Source organism: Kogia breviceps, chromosome 16, assembly GCF_026419965.1.
Source record: "Kogia breviceps isolate mKogBre1 chromosome 16, mKogBre1 haplotype 1, whole genome shotgun sequence".
Classification (NCBI taxonomy): domain Eukaryota; kingdom Metazoa; phylum Chordata; class Mammalia; order Artiodactyla; family Physeteridae; genus Kogia; species Kogia breviceps.
In genome coordinates, this window is record NC_081325.1 from 15,431,118 (window position 1) to 15,447,949 (window position 16,832).

Here is a 16,832-nt window from a genome sequence, read left to right on the forward strand (position 1 = left end):
GGGTGGGGGAGCACGGATGTGGGGCGAGTCCGCGGCGGCAGAGGCCGGCGTGACGCTGCACCGGCCCGAGGCGCGCCGCGCGTTTTCCCGGGGAAGCAGTCCCAGGATCCCGGGACCCCGGCACTGACGGGCTGCACAGGCTCCCGGGAGGGGCGGTGTGGAGAGTGACCTGCGCTCGCACACAGGCCTCTTGGTGGCGGCAGTAGCAACCCTAGCGTCCCACACCCGTCTCTGTTGTCCGTGCCGACAGCCGCAGCTCGCGCCCGTTTCTGGAGCTCCTTTATGTGGTGCCCTTAATTCCCTTTCCTCGCGCCCCAGGAAGCGAAGAGGCAAGAAAAAGTCTCTTGTCTCTTCAGCAGCTCCGCGCCCGCTTCTGGGGCTCCTTTAAGCGGCGCACTTAATCCCCTCTCCTCACGCCCAGGCAGCAAAGAGGGAGGAAAAGGTCTCTTGCCTCTTCGGCAGCTCCAGACTTCTCCCGAACTCCCTCCCGGCCAGCCGTGGTGCGCTAACCCCTTCAGGCTGTTTTCGCTCTGCCAACTCCAGACCTTTTCCTGGGATCCGCCCGAGGCTCAGTTCCCAGCCCCGCCCGCCGCGGCGGGTGAGCAGACAAGCCTCTCGGGCTGGTGAGTGCTGATCGGCACCGATCCTCCGTGCGGGAATCTCTCCGCTTTGCCCTCCGCACCCTGTTGGCTGCGGTCTCCTCCGCGGCTCTGAAGCTTCCCCCTCAGCCACCCGCAGTCTCCGCCCGCGAAGGGGCTTCTAGTGTGTGGGAACCTTTCCTCCCTCTCGGCTCCCTCCCACTGGTGCAGGTCCCATCCCTATTCTTTTGTCTCTGTTTATTCTTTTTTCTTTTGCCCTACCCAGGTACTTGGGGGGTTTCTTGCCTTTTGGGAGGTCTGAGGTCTTCTGCCAGCGTTCGGTGGGTGTTCTATAGGAGAAGTTCCACGTGTAGATGTATTTCTGATGTATCTGTGAGGAGGAAGAGTGATCCCCGCGTCTTACTCTTCCGCCATCTTCTCGCTCCCCTCCGCCATCTTCTCGCTCCCCTCCCTTTCTTATTTACTTAATTTTTTTAGGGATATTGAACAAACTCAAATTAATTGTGAGCCCATAAAAGGACCTGAAGGCCTAAGAATTACCCAAGAACAGAGTAAGTAAAAATAAGGTAGCAGTCAAGCCCCCAAAGTACAGATATTGGAGGTAGACACATTTCTGGTATCCTGAACTCCAAACACAGGATAAATCGTTGAAACACAAAGAGGGAAAAAAAATTGTGTTTTAATTTTCTTCTTTCAGAAAGCACTCTATTTCATTTTTTTCTCTAACCAGGTCTGCAGACATTATTTTGCAGCTTTGTGAATTTTTGTCCTTTCGAAGTGATCTTTCCATTACTCAAATTTAGGAACTTTGTTTTAAAATTTTTAAACATGAAATATTTCAAATCTCAGAAAACAATACAACAAACACCAAGAGAACCCATCAATCAAATTGAGTAGATTTGCTGTATTGTTTCTGATCTCCAATTTTTTTTGAAGGAATAAGATATTTTTCATGTACAGTTAAGCCCCTCAGTATCAGTGCTCCTTGGACCACAGACTGTAACTTGAATAACCAGGTTAAAACATAGAAACATATTAAAAAGACATGTATTCACAGTTCAGCTTTTCTATACCCTCAATATATTCTTTTTTTTGGTACTTTTATAATATAAAACACTGCATGATGAAAAGGTTTACAAACTGCCGCTGTTAAGCAAATTTGTACATTGAATGCCCAAATTAGTTTTAAGCAAGATACTATTTTCACATCAATTAAGTTATTTCCATTAGTTTAACTTTGAAATGATGTTTGTCTGTTTTTTCCCATGGTGCCAGCGACAGCTCCAACACACAAATAGATGTGGACACATTTCTTGAAAGAAATGTTCAGAAATGTAAACATCTTTTGCTGAAGTTCTCAGTGTAACAAATTTATGATTTGCAGAAACTTCCATGTTAAAAAAAATTGCAAAACTCAATGATTATTTCACCCAGGTCTATGGACATTTGGAAGTCGGCAATATGGAAGTGGTAATAAAAATGGTTTTTAATTTTTAAAAACATTAGTACATGTGATTCTTCTGGGCAAGAATCATTGTTTAGCATGGTCTAAAACCCAATGAAGGCAGCAACACATAGCACTACGTTGCGCAAGTTATTTAATTCTCCGTATTTTATTTCCTTTTTTGTAAAATGAGGATAATAATACCAATTCTTACCACACAGATTGTTGAGGGTGTTTAATGAGCTGGTATATGTTAAGCACCCAAAACAGTCACTGATATAAACTAAGCATTCAGTCATTGTTATCTATTATTATTATTAATAATAACATTATTAGGAGTAGTAATGCAACAAACTGATAACAGAAATACAATTTGGGCTCTTCCCCCCGTTTATTTTAAAGATTTCAAGTCTTAATTTAGAACCCTTCTTTCCTTCTACTGAAGTCTAAAGCACTCAATCGAAGACTTCTGTTACAAAGACATGATTTTATATGTCAAAGAAGACCATTATTCAAAGTCTAATTACAGTTTGGATGAAGAAGAATTGATTCTTTAGGCAATTGGCATTTCTCTCTAAATGCCTGCACTATAAAAAAAAAAAAAGGGCTGTTAACTCTTGATGGTAGCATCTGCAGTTTCAGTCTAGTCTAATAATGCAATCCTAGTTTCACTAATTTAGAAGAGACGCCATGAAGATAATTTGTGTGACCCAATGTAGATAAAATTTTCATCAGTCAGGGTTCCAAGAAGAAATGGATGAGACCCTCCAGTGGGGCAATCTGAAGCACTGTATACGGCAACTTCCCGAGCTTTTACCCCCGGGGCCTGAAGGGGGTGCGCGGAGGGAGCCGGTACAGACCCTGGAGACCCAGAGGGTCTAAGGGGGGAGCCGTCCTGTAGGACTGGAGAAGGCAGCAGGCCCTTGGTGACCCTGCAGGGAGGGAGCTGGGGACCAGCAGGAACTCCACTCTCCTCCCCTGATCTCCCTAGCTTGCGTCCCACGGGCCAGACCCAGCTGGAAGCCAGAGAGTGTGGGTACCACAGCCAGTGAAAAACGATGGAGAGTGGACCCGCAGGGCTGAAGGGAAAAGATCCAGTACAGAGGTGCAGGCGATGAACATGGGACTAATGAGAAAGCTGTTCTCTTTCCCCGCCTCCCCTTACCCCATGAAGCTGGACCTAGAGAAGTAAGATGGCTCCTCCAAAGTTTACATTATCTAAGCAGCAAGTCCATTTAACATGTCAGCTTCAGAGACGTATGCCTCTCAGGTTAAATCTGAAAGTGACTTTATTTAAGATATTCACATATCCAAGGAAAGCACGTGCGCCCCAGAAGGAAGCCTGACAGAGCTGCTGCTTTCTAATTGGATGAGAGATTTTCGTTCCAAATTCCACCCGAATCTCAACTCTTTCTTCACTTAAATCACACAGATGCGAAATCAGACAAATGACCTGCTCCAGATACGGACACTGGTGAATTGGGGTATGCTTACTTTAGCTTTAGAGTTTCAGGATTTTAAGTCATTTTATGATAAAATCATTAGGGCCTCACATACTTTTGAAAACGGCAGTTTATTCAAAAATATAAACTAGTGGATATATTTGGTTATTTGATAATAATCATTTTAAAGTATGTCGCACAGATACACAGGGGCAGCATTTAGTGTTTTTCAGATGGGATTATATAGATTCTGCTTCTATCTTGGTCTCTATAGTAAAATTGTTGACAAAGTAATGAAACAAAAGATATTGTTCTACGATTGTATGCCTTGTGCAGTAGCTCTCAGCCTCTTATACCTTCCACCAGCAATTGTCTCCGATAGGTCTCAACATTAATGTTTTAGATTTATTAGATTAATTAATTTACTTATTTATTAGAAATTTTAAAGCCCTCACTTTCAGGAAAGGTCAGATTTCATAAATAGCCTGTTATTATGTTTATCATTTATTATGTTAAACCTGTGAAAAATTGTAGTTGAAATTGCTAAGGCTTTAAAATAAGTAAGAACTATTCTTTTAGCAGTTGAAAACTGTAATTATATAGTTGAGTATAAGTTTTATTACTTTGATAACAGTAAAACATGTTCGATAAAAACTATTGCCATCAAAAGGTTTTGTAAAATTCGAAAATGGCAGGTGGACGAAGCAGGAGCAAGGTGTCGGCACCCAGAGTTCAGGTGCTATGGAAACGAATGAAGCTCAGGAGGTACAAAAAATAAATCAGGCACGTGGTTGGTCAAAAGAAATGCAAAAGGGACAGTCAAATGGATAGTCCTCAGTAAACAGGCTTCTCTGGGAAGCTGAACAACAAAGACTTGTTGCACACATGGGAAGCAAGGGTTAGAAGAAATTTAGTCCAAGGTGACAACAAGCCTATCAAAAGTTATAGATCCCTGAAAGCAAGGGTCAGAAGGACGTGGCACGCCACAGACACGAGTGACAGCCAGTTATTAAGCTGCAATGTTAATTCTGTGTCTCCTCTAGGCTCTAGTGGGTTACAGAGCTTCTGGCCTGACCGTGGTACTTGGATCGCACGGTACTGGGATACCATCCCATGGTACTGGGAATGCCTTAGCATATGTTGTGGCTCAGTGCTTTTTAGAAAACATGTTTTAGCTTGTTAGATATTCACAATGACTTCAATTATATGTCTGCTAAAATTTATTTTCCTTCTGAATCTGAGAATGCGTTGCTTAAAGTAAACAACATATAAAAATCAGAATTAAAAAAAAAAAACAGAAAGAAAGATGCTGATTTCAGCTCTGAGTTCAGGGAAAAGAATGTCACTTGCACACTGGCTAAGGTTTCCGACATAAGCCTGGGGACTGGAGAGGAGAGACAGTGGCAAGGACAGGCTCCAGCAGAGGTGGATGGCTTGCTGGCAGCAGCATTAATATCCTTCAACCCGCTCCCCTGGTTTGACTCATCTCTCAAGCCTCTTCCTGATAATAATCTGGCTTTCCTTGTAGATTTGTCTACAGGGGAGCAAATGAACAAGCAAGAAGACCTGGTCTGGTCCTTTGCTTTATGTTTCATTGTAATTAATCAACTGCCATTCTGGTTATTATACATCAGTAACTGGGGATCCAATTAATGTGAGTCTTTCTGGAGAGCAGGAACTACTCTTGATGTTCTGATTGACTGGGTTTGTAAGCTTACAGGGCTCAGGATCAGACCCTGAATAGCAATGAATTCACTTAATTCACCAAGGTTGTGGCATCCTTGGGGACCTCACTGGGAAATCTTTGCTAAGTTTGCTTTTCCATTCAAACCATAACAGGAGGTCTGAGAAGACTGACTTTTACAAACCCCATAATGATCCCAATGGTTCAAATTGGTACACTTGATACACTTAATCTTGCTTACCTGAACCTTGAACTAACACGAATTCTAGAAATTTCCCTGTTTTGGATATTGCTCAACACAAAACCTTCATACAAATCAGTTAACTGAAAGAGCAAGGAACAAATCTAAAAAGGATAAAGTTTTCTTCTGTATTTTTCTTCTTGGGGGAGAGCTACTACAGTGTGAGAGAAATGACATATGTCTTAACTCAGATACAAACTCTTAAGCTGGGATATTAAGCTAGAGTATTAAAGGTATTAACAGTGAGCTCTAAAGAAATGCAAGGATAATTAGAAAATAATTAAGAGTAAAAAGACGGAAATAGGAATGGAAAGACAAAATTTTATTATCCCTCAGCTGACAAAGTAAACCTTGAGGCTGAGTCGAATTTTGTCCCTCAGATCAGTAAGTTGAACTGTAGATTATATCTATAAGCTTAGCCTCATAAGCTGAAATAAAGGCAAAGCATTTGAACTCACTTCTCCTTTAATTATTTATAATTTGTATATTTCCTAAAAGGACTGTGTGGTAGTTTATGCCATAAGCATGGATATAATAAAAGATAAAATCCAGTTATGTAAGTGTGAACCACTTAGCCACTTGAATAAAAAGCATCTTAGGTTCACCCCATCCCCCCACCAAATATCAGACAAAATCTGTCTTTGAGCAAGATTTTGTAAGACACACAAAATCAAATATTAATTTCGGTATCTCCCCCACCTTTATTAAACTAGCACATTGCCCCGGCAATACAGGGAGGATACTTGTTCTTAGTTGATGGAGTTGCTGACCGTTACATTAGCTTCAGAAGTGATCTGACCTGCGCAGCTGTCTGCCCGGCCCCGATGTTGAAGGAGGATCGCAGAGAACCCCCTACACTGGCTTCTTCTTTTGTTTCAGTCTCAACCACGGAAACGTTTCCTATTGTTTTTAGCCCCAAGACACTTGGTATGCACATGGTTCCCCCTTATCCGAGTTCCTACCATCTGTGGGGTGATATACGGGAGGGATCATTGGTGTCTTCGGGTGTTCACATGTGTCCACCCCTCGTGGTCCCCTGTCTTGTCTGCCAGGCCCGAGGCCTTAGAAACATGGCCGTCTCCTGTCTTTGTTTTCACCCTCTCATTAAAGCTCAAATCCCCAGTCACTCTCCTCTTTAATGCACATCTCCTTGTTTGCTTCTCCCAAAGTGCTCAACACTTCCCAACAGAGAGTGGGGGGAGGAATTATTTAGAGCTCTAGTCCTTTAAACATTGCCAAGTCTCCCAAAGGCAGAACTTCAGAACTCAGACCCCAAAGGCCTTGCTGTGCTTTCTATAAAGAAAGAAAAAGAGGAGATTACTTGCTTTTTCTTCTTTACAAAACTGTATCTAGAGTACAAATATAATCAAGACCTCCAAGTGACTTCTTTTATGTAATAGCACAGAAAGAAAATAACAAGACCTAAACAGTAAAAGATGTAAAATGATTATATTAGAAACCTCAGCAAATGAAGATTGGCTTTTTTTCCACTATTGTACAAACTTTTATCTGAGCCTCTCAGCAGCTGTGATGATAAAGGAAACAGTGGATTACCAAGCTCTTGCCTAAAAATAGTGGATGAACACTTATCTGCACTGTATTGATAAACTACATACACTAGTAAAGCGTCTTCAGTATATGCTTTAATGAAACACAGGACTCTGCAGAAATTTGCTAAAATACTACCAGTGATTTGCAAGTAGAATTAGGCTTTCAGGCACCTTTAACTCGGGTCTGGGTCTGTTCTTGGAAAATGGTCTCCACTTAGGCTTTGGGGATTGCCTATAATTGTTGTCGAGGAGTTATTCATGTTTTTTAAAAGCACTTTGGTCTGATTTGTTGATGTAACTGTTACTTTCTGCTTTTCACTGTCAAACCTAAGAGTATGCAGTTGGCAGGTCTCACAAGAAGCTGTTTCTGGCCCCTGGTGTCAGGTGACAGCGGTACAGGGAGGTCTTGGTGGGGAGAGCTCTGGAGACCCACTGGAGGGAAGGGTGGGTGTGCAAGCGGGGGAGGAGCTGCATCTCAGACCGGCCAGAGCAACAGCCGGAGTGCAGAGAAAAGCTCACTCTGAGCCAGGGGTGAAGGAAGGTGAGGAACCCAAGGACCCAGAGCTGTGCCGAACCAGGAAATGGAAATCCACATGCAACACCCAAGCGGAGGCAGGGGCTGGAAGCAGAAGGGGCTGTGGTCAGTAGTCTGGAGCCAAACAGAATCCAGAGGAGGGGATGGGGGTCTTTAACCATGTTACCTGTACTGCCAGATGTTCTGTGTTTTCTGTAATGCTCACACAGTCCAGATGGTAGGTATTATTATCCTCGTTGTTTCACTGCATCACAGTAGCCAAGAACATGGTCCAGTGCATCACTAGCTTAAATGATAGAAGAAATTCATTAATATTCAGATCCATTTACTAATAAATCTCTAAATTTCTATTAATAAAATATAATATCATGTCATCTGCAAACAGTGACAGTTTTACTTCTTCTTTTCCAATGTGTATTCCTTTTATTTCTTTTTCTTCTCTGATTGCCATGGCTAGGACTTCCAAAACTATGTTGAATAATAGTGGTGAGAGTGGACATCCTTGTCTTGTTCCTGATCTTAGTGGAAATGCTTTCGGTTTTTCACCATTGAGAATGTTTGCTGTGGGTTTGTCATATGTGGCCTTTCTTATGTGGAGGTATGTTCCCTCTATGTCCACTTTCTGGAGAGTTTTTATCATAAATGGGTGTTGAAATTTGTCAAAAGCTTTTTCTGCATCTATTGGGATGATCATATGGTTTTTATTCTTCAATTTGTTAATATGGTGTATCACATTGATTGATTTACATATATTGAAGAATCCTTGCATCCCTGGGATAAAACCCACTTGATCATGGTGTATGATCCTTTTAAGGTGTTGTTGGATTCTGTTTGCTAGTATTTTGCTGAGGATTTTTGCCTCTATATTCATCAGTGATATTGATCTGTAATTTTCTTTCCTTGTAGTATCTTTGTCTGGTTTTGGTATCAGGGTGATGGTAGCCTCATAGAATGGGTTTGGGAGTGTTCCTTCCTCCGCAATTTTTTGGAAGAGTTAGAGAAAGATGGGTGTTAGCTCTTCTCTAAATGTTTGATAGAATTCAACTGTGAAGCCATCAGGTCCTGGACTTTTGTTTGTTGGAAGATTTTTTTTTTTTCCGGTATGCGGGCCTCTCACTGTTGTGTCCTCTCCTGTTGCGGAGCACAGGTTCCGGACGCGCAGGCTCAGCGGCCATGGCTCAGGGGCCCAGCCGCTCCGCGGCACGTGGGATCTTCCTGGACCGGGGCACGAACCTGTGTCCCTTGCATCGGCAGGCAGATTCTCAACCACTGCGCCACCAGGGAAGCCCTGTTGGAAGATTTTTAATCACAGGTTCAATTTCATTACTTGTGATTGGTCTGATTATATTTTCTATTTCTTCCTGGTTCAGTCTTCGAAGGTTATACCTTTCTAAGAATTTGTCCATTTCTTCCAGGTTGTCCATTTTATTGGCATAGAGTTGCTTATAGTAGTCTCTTAGGATGCTTTGTATTTCTGTGGTGTCTGTTGCAACTTCTCCTTTTTCATTTCTAATTTTATTGATTTGAGTCCTCTCCCTCTTTTTCCTGATGAGTCTGGCTAATGGTTTATCAATTTTGTTTATCTTCTCAAAGAACCAGCTTTTAGTTTATTGATCTTTGCTATTGCTTTCTTTGTTTCTATTTATTTCTTCTCTGATCTTTATGATTTCTTTCCTTCTGCTAACTTTGGGTTTTGTTTGTTCTTCTTTCTCTAGTTCCTTTAGGTGTAAGTTTAGATTCTTTATTTGAGATTTTTCTTGTTCCTTCAGGTAGGCTTGTATAGATATAAACTTCCCTCTTAGAACTGCTTGTGCTGCATCCCATAGGTTCTGGATCATCGTGTTTTCATTGTCACTTGTCTCTAGTATTTCTTAATTTCCTCTTTGATTTTTTTCAGTGATCTTTTAGTTATTTAATAACGTATTGTTTAGCCTCCATGTGTTTGTGTTTTTTTACATTTTTTCCCCTGTAATTCATTTCTAATCTCATAGTGCTATGGTCAGAAAAGATACTTGATATGATTTCAGTTTTCTTAAATTTACTGAGGCTTGATTTGTGACCCAAGATGTGATCTATCCTGGAGAATGTTCTGTGCACACTTGAGAAGAAAGTGTAATCTGCTGTTTTGGGATGGAATGTCTTATAAATATCAATTAAATCTATCTGGTCTGTTGTGTCATTTAAAGCTTCTGTTTCCTTATTTATTTTCATTTTGGATGATCTGTCCATTGGTGTAAGTGAGGTGTCAAAGTTCCCCACTATTATTGTGTTGCTGTCGATTTTCCCTTTTATAGCAGTTAGCAGTTGCCTTATATATTGAGGTCCCTCTATGTTGGGTGCATATATATTTATAATTGTTATATCTTCTTCTTGGATTGATCCCTTGATCATTATGTAGTGTCCTTCCTTGTCTCTTGTAACATTCTTTATTTTAAATTCTATTTTATCTGATATGAGTATTGCTACTCCAGCTTTCTTTTGATTTCCATTTACATGGAATATCTTTTTCCATCCCCTCACTTTCAGTCTGTATGTGTCCCTAGGTCTGAAGTGGGTCTCTTGTAGACAGCATATATATGGGTCTTGTTTTTGTATCCATTCAGCAAGCCTATGTCTTTTGGTTGGAGCATTTAATCCATTCACGTTTAAGGTAATTATTGATATGTGTGTTCCTATTACCATTCTCTTAATTGTTTTGGGTTTGTTTTTGTAGGTCTTTTTCTTCTCTTGTGTTTCCCACTTAGAGAAGCTCCTTTAGCATCTGTTGTAGAGCTGGTTTGGTGGTGCTGAATTCTCTTAGCTTTTGCTTCTCTGTAAAGCTTTTGATTTCTCCATCGAATCTGAATGAGATCCTTTCCGGTTAGAGTAATCTTGGTTGTAAGTTCTTCCCTTTCATCACTTTAAGTATACCATGCCACTCCCCTTCTGGCTTGTAGAGTTTCTGCTGAGAAATCAGCTGTTAACCTTATGGGTGTTCCCTTGTATGTTATTTGTCATTTTTCCCTTGCTGCTTTCAATAATTTTTCTTTGTCTTTAATTTTTGCCAGTTTGATTACTACGTGTCTCGGCATGTTTCTCCTTGGGTTTATCTTGTATGGGACTCTCTGCGCTTCCTGGACTTGGGTGGCTATTTCCTTTTCCATGTTAGGGAAGTTTTCAACTCTAATCTCTTCAAATATTTTCTCTGGTCCTTTCTCTCTCTCTTCTCCTTCTGGGACCCCTATAATGCGAATGTTGTTGCATTTAATTTTGTCCCAGATGTCTTTTAGGCTGTCCTCATTTCTTTTCATTCTTTTTTCTTTATTCTGTTCCGCAACAGTGAATTCCACTATTCTGTCTTCCAGGTCACTTATCCGTTCTTCTGCGTCAGTTAAAATGCTATTGATTCCTTCTAGTGCAGTTTTCATTTCAGTTATTGTATTTTTCATCTCTGTTTGTTTGTTCTTTAATTCTTCTAGGTCTTTGTTAAACATTTCTTGCATCTTCTCAATCTTTGCATCTGTTCTTTTTCCGAGGTCCTGGAGCATCTTCACTATCATTATTCTGAATTCTTTTTCTGGAAGGTTGCCTATCTCCACTTCATTTAGTTGTTTTTTTCTGGGGTTTTATCTTGTTCCTTAATCTGGTACATAGCCCTCTGCCTTTTCATCTTGTCTGTCTATCTGTGAAAGTGGTTTTTGTTCCACAGGCTGCAGGACTGTAGTTCTTCTTGCTTCTGCTGTCTGCCCTCTGGTGGATGAGGCTATCTAAGAGGCTTGTGCAAGTTTCCTGATGGGAGGGACTCAAAACCTTTTGTCTTTATATGTAGTTTTGCTACTTTTAAATCATTGCATAACATAACATACATGGGATGCAATACTGAAGAAATTAAATTCCAAAAGAAATACTGGGCCAGAAACAGTCAAAAGGTCACAGTTTTTCACATTAGTTAACATAATCAGTTCATTTATTTACGTATTCATTCATTATCTCATTCTTTTATTAGTTCTTTTTGTAAATATATAAAACCACAGACCCTGTGTTGGGGAAGTGAGACAGCTTCCAGGGTTCCTGTGAAGTTTCCAGGCTACTGGAGGAGAAAGCTGTTAAATATGCTGTTATTATGAAGGTTGAGAGGTGCTGTCACGGGCAAGATGCTGCCATTTCCCCACACACCAGCACAGTGTAGGTTTCAGAGATAATTTTTGTGTCAAACCAGAAAAACAGTTTTGTTAGTTTAGGGGTCTAGCTCATTTAATCAAACAAAGACAAAACCAGCCAAACAAAAACTCTCCTTTTATGCTTTTCATTTACTGGGTAGCTTTACAAAGAGATAATATTGGGAATGTTGAATCTCATTCGCCTAACAAGGCTTCAGGTGACATTTGGATCTTTTCAAAGGACAAAGTTTTGTCATCATTGAGAATATGTGAAGAAGTGTTTTAAGCCCTGAAAGTACTCCCTTCAGAGGGACTACAGTGCTGAATGAGACAGCATCGTTACAATAAATGTCAAATACCCCAAAGGGACTTCTACAAAGGAGACAATACTCCCTGAGCTGCCTCAATGCGGGTTTAAAAATGCTGTCTCCGAACTTAAATATCACCCCTTTTATGGTAGAGCTTGTCCTGGTTTTTCATAGCTGTTATTGACCCAGAATTCAGTACTTACCTGTACTGCAACCTTCCTTTAAACACTGAACAATAATGATTTTCTTAAATATTCCCTTTGCTCATGAGAACTTGGATCAGATGAACTAGATTTGGGTCTCAGCCCATCCTCAGACTGTAACTTAAAGACAGGTTTCATCTCTCTAAGCCTCCATTTTTTCCCCAAACATTTTATCCTAAAAAATTTCAACTGAAAGGCAAAACTGAAAGACTTTTACATTGAATACCAATAATCCTATCACCTAGACTTTACCATTAACCTTTACTATGCTTTCTTTATCACATTATTTATTCATGTATGCAACCCTCCATCCATCCATTAGTTTATTCCATTTTTTGGATGGATTTCAAAGTAACTTTGCAGAGAGTAGTATACTTTCCCCTAAATACTTCAGCATATATATTGTTAACTTGATTGGATATTTGCTAACAATTTTTATTTTTGATATAAAATGCATAAATCTTGTGTATGAACCTTTTTTTAAGTTATAAAATGGAGTGGAGATTACTTGTCTCAAAGAGTTGTGAGAATAACATGAGCTAATGTGAAAAGTTCTTTGTAACTTATAAAGTGAGGTATCAGGGTGAGGCACTATTTTTACAATTGTAATTAATTTAATCATTGTCTCTTTGATAACTATGACTATTAGATGGGAAGCCAACTCTGAGAGAGTGGCAATTTCTGTTAGACACATAACCTTCATGAGTATAAAAGCTATCACGGACCCAATGTTAATTGTCAAACAGTTTGCACACAAGTACTCACACAATAATGACAGGGCTGCTTGTATGACATCCATCCCAGTAGTCTGGAATATGTCTGGCAAAATGATGATGGCAACGTTCCCTTCCTCTTGATTCGATTACCATCGCTGGATTGCATTTTCCGTGCTATCTGGGTGGCCCCAGAGGCCGGCCCCGGCTTTACATCCATCTTTGAGTTCTGTCACATTTCATGAATGGTTGACAAATCATAATGCTGTGATCAGAGAGGGAGCTTGGTTCCCTGTCCCCCCTTAACAAAACCACCAATGGCACTAAAGTTGCAAATGTAGACACTTGTCAACCAAATGCTGCTATTTGGTGCCAGTTAATCCTCATTATTAATGTTGTTAATGATTAGGTTATAATGTATTTGGTTAATAAAATGATACTGTGGAGAAGCTTGGATAGGACTGGTCTGGACCTGCCTGAATATACTGAGCAGGTGTTGGAAGTTTATGGCTAGATCTGGGTCATAGGAGAAAGTCCTGTCCGGTGGTGTGGATGTGGCATGGCTGCGAAGAAGAGGTAGCTGAAGCAAGTTGCCAGCATCAGAGCATAATGATTCCACAAGGAATAAAGAGGGCATAACTACACATACATGGAACAGGGACTCTAAGGGTTATCACAGACTGTGAAGGGTCTGAGATCTTTACCCTTCTTGCAAACTAATAAGTTAGCCTGCCACAGTTTCATGGATGTTGGCAGAAGACATGAGACTCTCGGTCAGAAACAAAGGACTTTATTTGTCAGCAAGTGGCATGAGGTCAGGTTTGCACTGCTTCCCTTGGTTCTTGAACAATGGCCAATAATCATAAAAGCAGTTAATATTTATGATCACTTACTATGCGTTGGCACTGTTCTGAATGCTTTTCTTCTTTACTTCGTTCAACAATACAATGACCTTATTTGTATCCTTATTTACAGATAAGAAAACAGGCACAGTGAAGTTAAGCAACCAGCTCAACTAGCAGCATAGTTGAAAGACGTGGAATCAGGATTCCAGAGTAAGTGGCATCTGAGCCCGTGGTTTTAATCCCTTTGACATGTATTTCCAGGTAACCAAGTCATAGAGAGCTATGGTCAGAGCTGCTTGTTCTCAATCAGGGAGGTTCAGGTGACCGGTACCTGACAATTTTAAGAGCATCCCAGGAAATGAGTTTGGAATAGAGCATGCTAACACGACCTATTTTGTTAGTATAAATACTTTCAATTGTGTAGGACAAATGTGCCTGGGAGGCTACTTTGAATGAAGGTAGCAGTGGTTTTTCTCTTTTTTTTTATAGAGGGTTTCCCAACTACTGCGATAATGTGGCAATGTGTTTTTCTGTAACCTTATAACTCAATGTAATTACCATTGCCCATTACAAGCCCAGGTGAGCTCATTTTACACTTTAAGTTGGAATTCTATATATAGCAACATCCAAGCAAAAGAGTTTACAATCCTATAATTCCTTAGTCTCTTCTGTCTCCCACCTTCCATATTTTGTTACTTTCCTCAAACTTCTCATCACTTCACCCCCATCCATGCTCTCAGTTGACAACTTGCTTGCTATTTAACTGAGATCAAAGCAATCGCAAAAGAACTTGCACAAGCATCCAAAGCATATCTAACTGACTCTGCATCTGAGACCTTATAGTCTATTTTCTCTTTTGCTATTATGAATATACTATCCTGGCCCCTTGCCAAGGGCAACCCTGCACTTGTACATGAAATGGGAATGCCATTTCCTGTCTTCTACCCAAGGATGTTGCCCAGCAGTTTTCTCCTCTCTTTCTTGAATAATCAGAAAGAGAGAAGAAGAACTTCCAGAAGCAGTTATTTGTCCCATCTACTGTGCTACTTTTCTGCTACCCTTTACAGCAAAACTCCGTAATAGGGTTGACTCTCCTTCACGTCTCCTAAGTTTCTCCTCCTATTCTCTCTCAAGTCTATCCCAGGTATGCTTTTGCTCTCACCTCTCCACCTAAATTGCTTCTGTCGAGTTCACGAATGACCTCCATATTGCTAAATCCAATAATCAAAACTTAAGCATATTCAAACCATAAGGGACATCGTGGATCACTCCTTCCTCCTTGAAACTGTTTCTTCATGGGGTTTCCAAGTTACCACACTCCTAGTTTTCTGTTTCTCTCTAGTTGCTCCTTCTCAGGCCTCTGCTGTTTCACTGTATTTCTCTGACCTCTAACACTGGAGTGTCCTTGGGATTCTTTTCTTTCACACTCATAGTTCATCTCATCCAGTTTCATTGCTATAAATGCCCTCTTTATGCCGATGGCTCCCAGATTTATAGCTGCAATTCCTACTGCTGAGCTAGCCTTAGAGTCCCTACTCAAGGAATGGGAATATCAACTTTTGTTAGCCAAGAATGAAGGAAGGTAAGAATTGAAAAAGACAACAGGAAGGATGTGTGGCAGACCCTGTTAGTCGTCTACTCAAAACCCATTCCCTTCCCTGTTCCTTGCAAACAATATTCTGACTTTGTTCAGGTATCTATCCATATTTCAGGAGAACAATCTCACACCTCACTCAAGGGTAGGTCCTGTGTTATCCTAAACAATGAAGCTATACTCTTGCTAATCATTTGTTTGGGAGAAATCATTTCTGGCAATAAGATATGAGGTGAAATCTGCTGGAGGAATTCTGAGAAAGACTTCCTCACTGACAAAAAGAGATGCACACACAGACAAATAAATAAATAAGAGATGCGCAGAGAGGGATGGGCACTCTTCTTCCAGTGGACTTGGTGGGGGATGCGGGATGGGATGCCTGGAGCTATTGCAGTCAACCAACAACACAGAACTAGGGTTTGCCTGAAGACACACCCCATACTGAGGGTGGTCAAGTGGAATGAAAGGAAGAGAATAAGTGCCTGATAATATCAGTCTTTGAGATAACTAATCCAGGAGATGCTCTACAGCTGAGCTTCCAGTTATGAGGCTACAACCTTGCCTTATTGTTCAATCCAGTTGAGTTGGGATTTTTTTGTTTGTTTGTTTGTTTTTTTACGGCTTTAACATGAAAGCTGACATAGTGTAGAATTTTTCAGGGAGGTACATTTGAATATACTTATCCAGGTTTAACTGATCCAGAGTCAAGATCAGATCAGACTTTTTTCTGATCATCTATTCTTTCTATCTCAGAAGCCACAAAACAATTAACCACTAGATTACCTGCTGATTTCCCTGCTTGATTATCTGTTGCATTGAACATGCTTTTTCTCACCATTCAGCTGAGAGGCGAGATTGAAATTTTTCAAAAGAAAGTTTATAGAAAACTAAGACTGCAGAAAAGGAGTAGGTAATGTCCCCTCTCCCTCCTCCTTCCCCCTCTTCCTCCTTCTTGTCCTTCTCTTCTTGCTACTTCTGCCTCTTTTTATTTTAATTTAAGAGCACAAATGAGACTGGTACAGCTTCTAGACACTCATATTTAATCCCTTTCCCTATGTAAGCTCTCCATAGAATGGAAAAGATATGCAGAGCAACTTCTAAGCAAGAAGAGCTTTAGACTGGTGACACTGCCACGGTAGTGAATCAATTCTTTGTCTCTCTCAGACTTGATCTGAATGACAGTTTTTCTTTTAAGACAGTTTTGTGTTCCTGAGTCATTTATATATTCATTTATTCAACAAATATTCATTAGGTATTAACTAGAAGGAAGCCATTGTTTTAGATGATGGGGGAAGAGGGTGGAAGGTGACAGACAGTGCCCCTACTTTTAAGGAGCTTACACTCTAGTAGGGAGGGTGTTGGGGGAAGGATACAGCCAGTAAACAGGTAAATAAACTATCAAGATAATTTCTGAAGGGCTTGGACAAAGTGACATGATAAAGGATAATGGGGTGGGGAAGGATTGTGGGTGGTCAGGTTAGCATTCTTTAAGATGGCTTTGGAGCTTAGATACAAAGAATGAGAAGGACCTAGCC

General features: G+C 40.7%; 1 protein-coding gene across 7 annotated transcripts in view; it reads left to right on the forward strand.

The window, feature by feature from the left end:
• The window catches only part of COG6 (component of oligomeric golgi complex 6), a 336,439-nt gene that overhangs the window by 144,724 nt on the left and 174,883 nt on the right, over nt 1-16,832 (forward strand). For 6 of the 7 annotated variants that reach the window (XR_010837125.1, XR_010837124.1, XR_010837123.1 and 3 more), the window contains one exon: nt 13,834-13,913. The gene's annotated coding sequence lies outside the window, so the exon portion shown is untranslated. Of the gene's footprint in view, nt 1-3,475; nt 3,528-13,833; nt 13,914-16,832 lie in introns of all 7 variants that reach the window. The other variant, XR_010837126.1, reaches the window with a different exon arrangement.